The sequence below is a fragment of the Podarcis melisellensis genome (genome assembly GCF_964234715.1).
Source record: "Podarcis melisellensis genome assembly, chromosome: 7".
Classification (NCBI taxonomy): domain Eukaryota; kingdom Metazoa; phylum Chordata; class Lepidosauria; order Squamata; family Lacertidae; genus Podarcis; species Podarcis melisellensis.
The window spans coordinates 59,396,903-59,404,387 of NC_138539.1; the positions used below are offsets into that span (position 1 = coordinate 59,396,903).

The 7,485-nt window shown below is 41.5% G+C and overlaps 1 long non-coding RNA gene across 1 annotated transcript; it reads right to left on the minus strand.

Annotated features, from left to right (window-relative positions):
* Positions 1 to 1,332: 1,332 nt before the first annotated feature.
* LOC309374461 lies at positions 1,333 to 7,334 on the minus strand. Its single transcript, XR_014170593.1, has 3 exons — positions 5,822 to 7,334; positions 4,874 to 4,957; positions 1,333 to 2,342 (listed from the first exon to the last, which is right to left on the minus strand). It is a non-coding gene; the product is annotated as an uncharacterized lncRNA (long non-coding RNA).
* Between the last annotated feature and the right edge of the window lie 151 nt (positions 7,335 to 7,485).

The following is a 7,485-nucleotide window of genomic DNA, read 5'->3' on the forward strand; positions in this document are numbered from 1 at the left end:
TTGAAAGCTAATTGTTCTCTTCGTTGTGACTGCAGTTTAAAACAAATCAAAGACAGCTCCCTTAAGACTCATTAAGAGGCTTACCGCCAACACATTAGTGTATTGTGCTAAATATATTTGCTGAAACTGATGTCAACAGCAGCTAGCATTTAGGAAAAGCTTATGCAATATTAGAAAGAGTTTAGAAATATTAACATGTTTCATTTAAGAAAATCAGTTTATGCTTAGCAGCAATTAAGCATCTGCGGTGGCAAGCTATCAAAAATTAACACAGCCCAAGTCTGAACAGTATCACTAGTGTTCATATATAAATTGCTAGTTGGCTGATTTTTGAAAAGAAACAATATTGTTTAAACAGATGATTGTTAAATACTTGAACGATCAATGGATTACTGTTTGCCTCTGCCTTGGCAAACTACATGTTATGCTTAATACACAGCATGCAGCTATAGCTCTTGTTTTTCTTTAATTAATTACAAACATGGGGGGCAATTATTACTGTGACTGAGTGCACAAGAAGATGAGGATTGCCCCTTTCTTCTCCTTAACGGTGACTACCTGAAAACCAATCCCTCTGTATGGCTATGAGACTTGGGAACAAGTTTGTGTTGGCACCAATGAGAACATTTTTTTCAAAGCCACACAGCTGCACACCACAATTTTTGGCAGAGGGGGTGGTTGCTGGCAGGGTAGAGAAGGGAAAACCCTCCCTCCTTAAACACTGTTATTCCAATAGCAATCACCCTTTCACGTGTAATTAAAAGGAAAGCAAGAGCATTGAGTCTCAACATGCAATTTGGCCCCTGACTTCTTGGAACAACGTGTTGTCTTGGAACAATAGCCAACGTGTAATATAGAATGGTCAGAAACCATTACTGGCTTATGCAAGTTTAAACCAAATCGATTCCATAACTGGGTGCACTGGGTTGTGACCAAATGTGTCCAAAAGCCTTTTGATCAGGTCTGCAGACCTAGAGCCAATGTGTTGCAGTGGTTAAGGGTGTTGGAATGGGGTCTGAGATGCCAGGGTTCAGATCCGCACTTGGCCATGAAGCTCACTTGGGTGGCCTTGGACCAGTCACTGTCTTTCACCCTAGCCCAACTCAAAGGGTTGTGAAGATAAAGTGGATAGGTTGTGATGGCGAACCTTTTAGAGACCAAGTGCTCAAGCTGCAACCCAAAGCCCACTTATTTATCGCAAAGTGCCAACATGGCAATTTAACCTGAACACTGAGGTTTTAGTTTAGAAAAAACAACTCATACATTAACATCTTTTGTCTTAAAAGAAAAACACAATGACAGAGCTTTCAATGATACAACCCACTTTTTATTGAAAGGTAAAAGTTTGCATTTGGCATGCTTTTGAACAATTAATGTGAAACCTCAACCTCGCAGCAGCAGCAGCAGGAGGAAGGCGCCTGATGGGAGCTGTTAGCAGCCCACCAATGCAGCAGCGCACCTGAGCACGCACAGAGCGCTGCACCCTCCTCACAGACAGTGGAGGCTCCCCAAGGGAAAATGCGCACCTTGGGGGTTGTGGCTCCATTTTGCACCCATCCGAGGCACTTCTACTTGGACACAAGTCCCAGGATCCACACCCAGCCTCTGAAAACAACATGAGTGCCTGCTTGGGGATAGCGTCACGTATCCAAATGGGACCAATACCCCACCCGGAGCTTCCCTTTATGCCTCCCTGGCCACAAGGGCGCTTTCTCGGTCTGGGCATCCCACGCTGAGCGGCTGATCAAAAGGAGCCTTAAAGGCACTGCAGCAGACAGGCCAGTTTGGGGATTTCGGCTCTTTATTGCCCTGCATCCGAAACTGAGGGCCCACCATAATCATTGCCGGTGCTATTTCACAACCCGCTCGCGCAAAATACTAATTGCCACAATATGCTCCAGAAGCCTTTGCACAATTGGGCACAATGAACTCGGGCCAAAGAATAGCTGCAACCCCCGTTTTGGAGAGAGTTGGTGCCCTGATTGGCATCACATTCTGCTTCTGCGCATATGGCACTCCAGCTGCCCAAGTTGAGCTGAGGACTCAACGTGTCATCCTTGCCTTCTGCCGGCTCTGTGCTGGGGCGATGGAGTGTGTGCCCACAGAGAGGGCTCTGAGTGCCCCCTCTGGCACGTGTGCCATAGGTTCACCACCACTGGGACAGGTGAGAATAAGATGGGTTGGGGTGGAGAATCATGTATGCCACCTTGAGCTTCATGGAAGAAAAGTAGCATTATTATTACTACCTGTTAATTGGAATGCAAATCACCGATCATATATTGTTGGCTGGATGTTCAACAAGCCACTCAGTTTTCACTGTCTTTTGTTTTGTTTTTGAAGTCCTGGAAAGACAGCAAAACACAGATTTAGCTAACTCGCTATAGAACTGTGGGACCTTACCACAGATGATTCAGTTTGGTCCATGAAATATACTCTGAGTCCTGCAGTGATTTTATGCTCTTTATTGCAGCTTGTAAAACAGTGATTGCATTTCCCCCCAAACCTCAGGCCTTTATATACATTATTTACACAATGAGTCCCGTCTGATTGGCTGATTCTGCTTCCTTCCTGGAGCCTGATTGGTCTTCTCCTGCAAGCCAATCAGTTGTTGCATTCTAGGATCCCACCTGCCTATTGTTCTAGGATCCAAGCTTAGTACATAACAGTCCACCTGATGAGTACTCTGATGAGGTCTGACTGGAGTTACATTAAATATTCACCTTCTTTTTTTTAAATTTCCCAGCTGGACCACAACAAAGGGGGAATAAGGTTAATCCTTCTCCTGGCTTCATTTTTTTTACAGAAGAAGAAGAAGAGTTTGGATTTGATATCCCGCCTTTCACTCCCTTTAAGGAATCTCAAAGCGGCTAACATTCTCCTTTCCCTTCCTCCCCCACAACAAACACTCTGTGAGGTGAGTGGGGCTGAGAGACTTCAAATAAGTGTGACTAGCTCAAGGTCACCCAGCAGCTGCATGTGGAGGAGCGGAGACGCGAACCCAGTTCCCCAGATTACGAGTCTACTGCTCTTAACCACTACACCACACTGGCTCTCCTACACACCTACCTGTCCCCCTGCCTGCCTGCCCTGGCCATTGTTATTTGCAGCAGAAACTTTCCAGGGTCTCCAATAAAGATAAGTCCCAGTCCTATTTCAACCAAGTTCTTTTAAAAATAACTACTAAAAGTTGAAGGCTTGTTGCTGGACAGCACAAGTCCTGCTTGTAGACTTCCCATAGGCATCTGGTTGACCACTGTGAAAATAGGATGCTGGACTAGAAGGGCCTTTGGCTTGACCCAGCAGGGCTCATTTTATATGAAAAACCTGTGCTCCACCAATTGGACCCCTGGCCAAAGCTTACCTTTTGGGAGGAAGTTAGTGTCTTGTGTTGCTGCTCATAATAGCTAAGTATTTTGAAAGTTGCCAGGTGAATCTGCTTAAGCAGGTTCTGATTTTCTGTTGCATTGACCACCTGCAGTTCCCTATGATTTCCTCAATTTTGCACAATCAAGCCTCAAGTCAGTCAAGGTAGGAGGTAAGAGGCTCTCCCCCTCCTTTTCAGTTTGATTAAATGTCAACCAGCCAGGGGCGGGGGAATCATTTAAAGGGAGCACAGCTTGAGCTGCTGCTGGTTTCCCTTGCTGAGAGCTCTCTCTCTGAAGTCTGCCACTAAGGTTACACATCGGTACTATTCATTTCTGTTTCCCTGCTACAGTCAAAAATAGAAGGATGGGTTGCAAGGGACTTTAACAAGAAAAGCAAATATGGGCAGAAGGATCATAGGGCAATGGTCTGCTAGGGTTGCCATATTTCAAAAAGTAAGATTCCTGACACCCGCAGGTGTTCAGCTTTTTTTAAAAAAACTACCCAAATTGTTGAGCTTTTTGGGGGGAACTTCCACCCAAAACAGACAACCAGGTTTTCCTTGACATTTTGCCCCCTGCCCTGCCCCAGCCACCATTTTGACACCCAAAAACAAGGACATGTCAGGGATTTTCCAGATGCACGGCAAGCCTATGGTCTGCTGTCTGGAAGCCAATGCTTGGTTGACTTATTAGCCAGTGTGGAGTGGTGGTTAGTGTTGGACATTAACTGGCAAGATTAAGGCTCAAATCCCCACCAAGCCATGAAGCTTGCTAGGAGTCGTCAGATCAGTCATAATCTCTCAGCCTTACCTACTTCACATATATATTGTGAGGATAAAATATTGGGGAGCACCATATACGCCATCATGGGTCCCAGGAGGAATGATGGGATACAAGAATTATTGTGGGTTTTTTTTAAAAAAAATTGATAGATGCACACAGAAACTGTCAACATAAAGCCAATGATAGCATTTTTAATTTGGATTGCTTTGATCTTAATATCTGTTGGAATGAACTGTTGTTGTTTTTAGTTTGCTTGCATTTTTTAAAGGACTTTTGTTTATTACTAGCTGCCCAGGAAATATAAATTTATATTGATGGCATGAGCTACAAAGTATGTTAATAAATGAAAATAAACATTATTTGTTTTCTAACTTCCCTTCACCTTTGTTCTAACTGGGGATGGAAGGGTCTATCAACTTCTCATTTCTCCAATCTTAAATTGGTTCTCCACATTTGGGCAGCAATTTGCAAATTTTCTTTTTAAAAAATCCTCATGAAAATTCTCCAGCATTTTAATGTTAATTGCCCCTAACAAACCCAATTTTGAATACAGTTTCAAGTAATAGACATTATTTTTGCAAGCAATATTTCCTAATATAATGCAATTTTTGTATGTCATTTCCACTAATATATTCATTTTTATGCACACTTTCCCCAATATTTGCATTTTTGCAAACATTTTTTGGGTTGGAGAACTGTATAGAAAATTTCAGGTAGGTGCACACTTCAAAGGATGGCAGTGTTTTAGGGCTTGTCCACACTTCTGCATGTTCCACCACTTTCCCTCTGAGAAAACCTGCTGCTTACCACTGAATCAGAACAAAATAAAAACCAATGCACAAAATGCATTTCATTTTAAATAAAATGAGCAGTGTCACTTAGAATATATGGGCCTCCTACTGAGAAAAAGAATAGCATATTCTGGTCACTTAATATTGTATAAGATTGTGCCATAGATCTCTCTGTAGAACTGGGGGAAAGCCAGTGGCTTGACTTATTTTATTTAAACACCAGAACTAGGCAAAAACACTCAGATTGTGGCAGAATACATAAATTGTCATAGCTGAAGGACTGGATACAAGGAATTCTCTACTTCCATTTTTGTTAAGTTCTATTCAATCTGTCATAATGACATCAGCACAGTTGATGGAAATACACTACACATGACCAAGAGAAAAAATATGCTACAGTTACATAGATAGATGATGATAGATGATAGATAGATAGATAGATAGATAGATAGATAGATAGATAGATAGATACTCTGCTCTTCCACAGTGCTACAAGGAGTAGCAAAAAGCTACTCACATTCACAATGTTGTTGCCCTTCAATTTTTTCCTAGACTTCCAGCTAAGATGTGCACCATTTTCTGTACTTGAGTAGAGTATAATTCTTTTGTACAGTGTTTTGGGAAGAACTCAACTGGTGACATCCAATCTGACTTAAGGCACATTTCACCGCATCTCAGTTTTGTCCATCAGTCACTTATGTGGGAGTGGGATCTTTGTTATTGTAAATACACATGAGCTTCCTCCACCAATAATTTTTATTTATATTTTAAATAATGTCTTTTTACTACATACCAATTTATTTCCCTTTTCATAACAAGGGCCCAGAAGGCAGATATTGAAATGAAAACAAGTTGCTTTTTCATTCCTTTTTTGTTTCTTACCGTTTCTGTCTTCTTTCTTTTGCCCTCCAACGCCTTTCTTCCTCCTCTTGCTTCCTCCTTCCCTTTTCTGTTTCTAATTGGCCCCTCTAGGAACAAACTTCTGAAAAACAAGCTACCAAGACATTTGAACAATAAACCAGGCAGTTGAGAGACTGGCAAGTAGACTAAGGCCATCTGAAGTAGAGCTGGACCAGAATCAGATACTTTGACTCTGTTGTTTTATATGATCGGGTTCAATACCATTGGCATCTCATGTCACATGGCTCCTGCTAACACAATGCTTGTTGTGCAGTTTGAAGGGTTATCCTTTAATTTTGAAGCTACACCCTCCACCCCTACACAGAATGGTGTTTCATGTCAAGAAAAAATGGTTTAGCTCTTTTTCTTATTTACATAAAGGACAACATAAACATTCAGCTAGATTAAGATTCCAGGCACCTGAGTTTTCCTTTTTGAATCTAAAATTTGCCTGGATCTGCGCTGCATTTGGAACCATAGATGTATGGTCCGGGAAGGAGCCAAGCTTATTCCGCAGCAGAAAAAACAATCTGGCTCCGGTAAGGTATGTCTGTATGCACCCAAAGGTGGATGATGCATGAGTGCAATGGAACAAATACTTTACAATTATAAGAAGCATTTAATAACGGAGGCAGAATTGTGGTTGAGGTGATGCGAGTTGAAACCAAAACTCCATCTCTGATGCTGGATCTCTGGTGGTTGTGTTACGCATCTAACTCATGACTTCACATTGCAGTTACAGAGTGATAAACTCAAACAAGGCTTGCTCTGTCAAGTGTTCACTGAAATTTCAGAGTATGTCATCAGGCTGGTATTGCAGTGGCAACTATGGCAACACTATAGTGTCATAGGTGGCAAAATATTTAAGACTATGCAGTATATCAAGGATTCTGAGCATTCCCCCCTATACTCACATTCATATTATCAGACTTCTGACTTCAGTGCACAGAGAATAGTTTACTCCCTTCTCTCTATTCCGATCCCATATCACTGTATGTCTCACCTGTACAGTGTCTACGATTACGATGCTGGAGAAAGACTACTTTAGCATCTCATGATAGGAGCATCTGAACACACCTCTGCTTTCAGATTTGTTTACACAATCCAAAGGCCATCCCACGGGATGTCATGAAATTGAAAGGGAAGGGCTTTTGACTCATTCTACTATTCAAAACTAGTTGTGCAGTTTATAGAAAGGAATGCTGATACTGTTATATATTAAAAAACAATGCTTCAGGAACTATTTGGGGCAGAATGAGAGAAGAACTATAATAACAAGGTGATGAGGTGGTCTTAGGCTTGTCGTTATTTTCTCAGCTTCTGCCTGTTTCCCCAATCTGCAATATAATACTGTAATGGTGCTGGCCATAAAGAGTTGTTGTAAGGCTATGTGAAGACTTTGAGCACTTGAAATGAATTACAAATATCAAGTATTATTTCTGAGTAGACATTATAAACATTTGACATGTGTTAAAACATAAAAAGTATGCATATTATATCAATAAAGGTAAAGGTAAAGGTACCCCTGCCCGTACTATATCAATAGAAGATCTTAAAAAAATATACAGGTTAAACACAGACTGATAGAAACATCAGAGATGACAACAAGCACAGTACACAGTCATGTACAGAAATGATACACATTT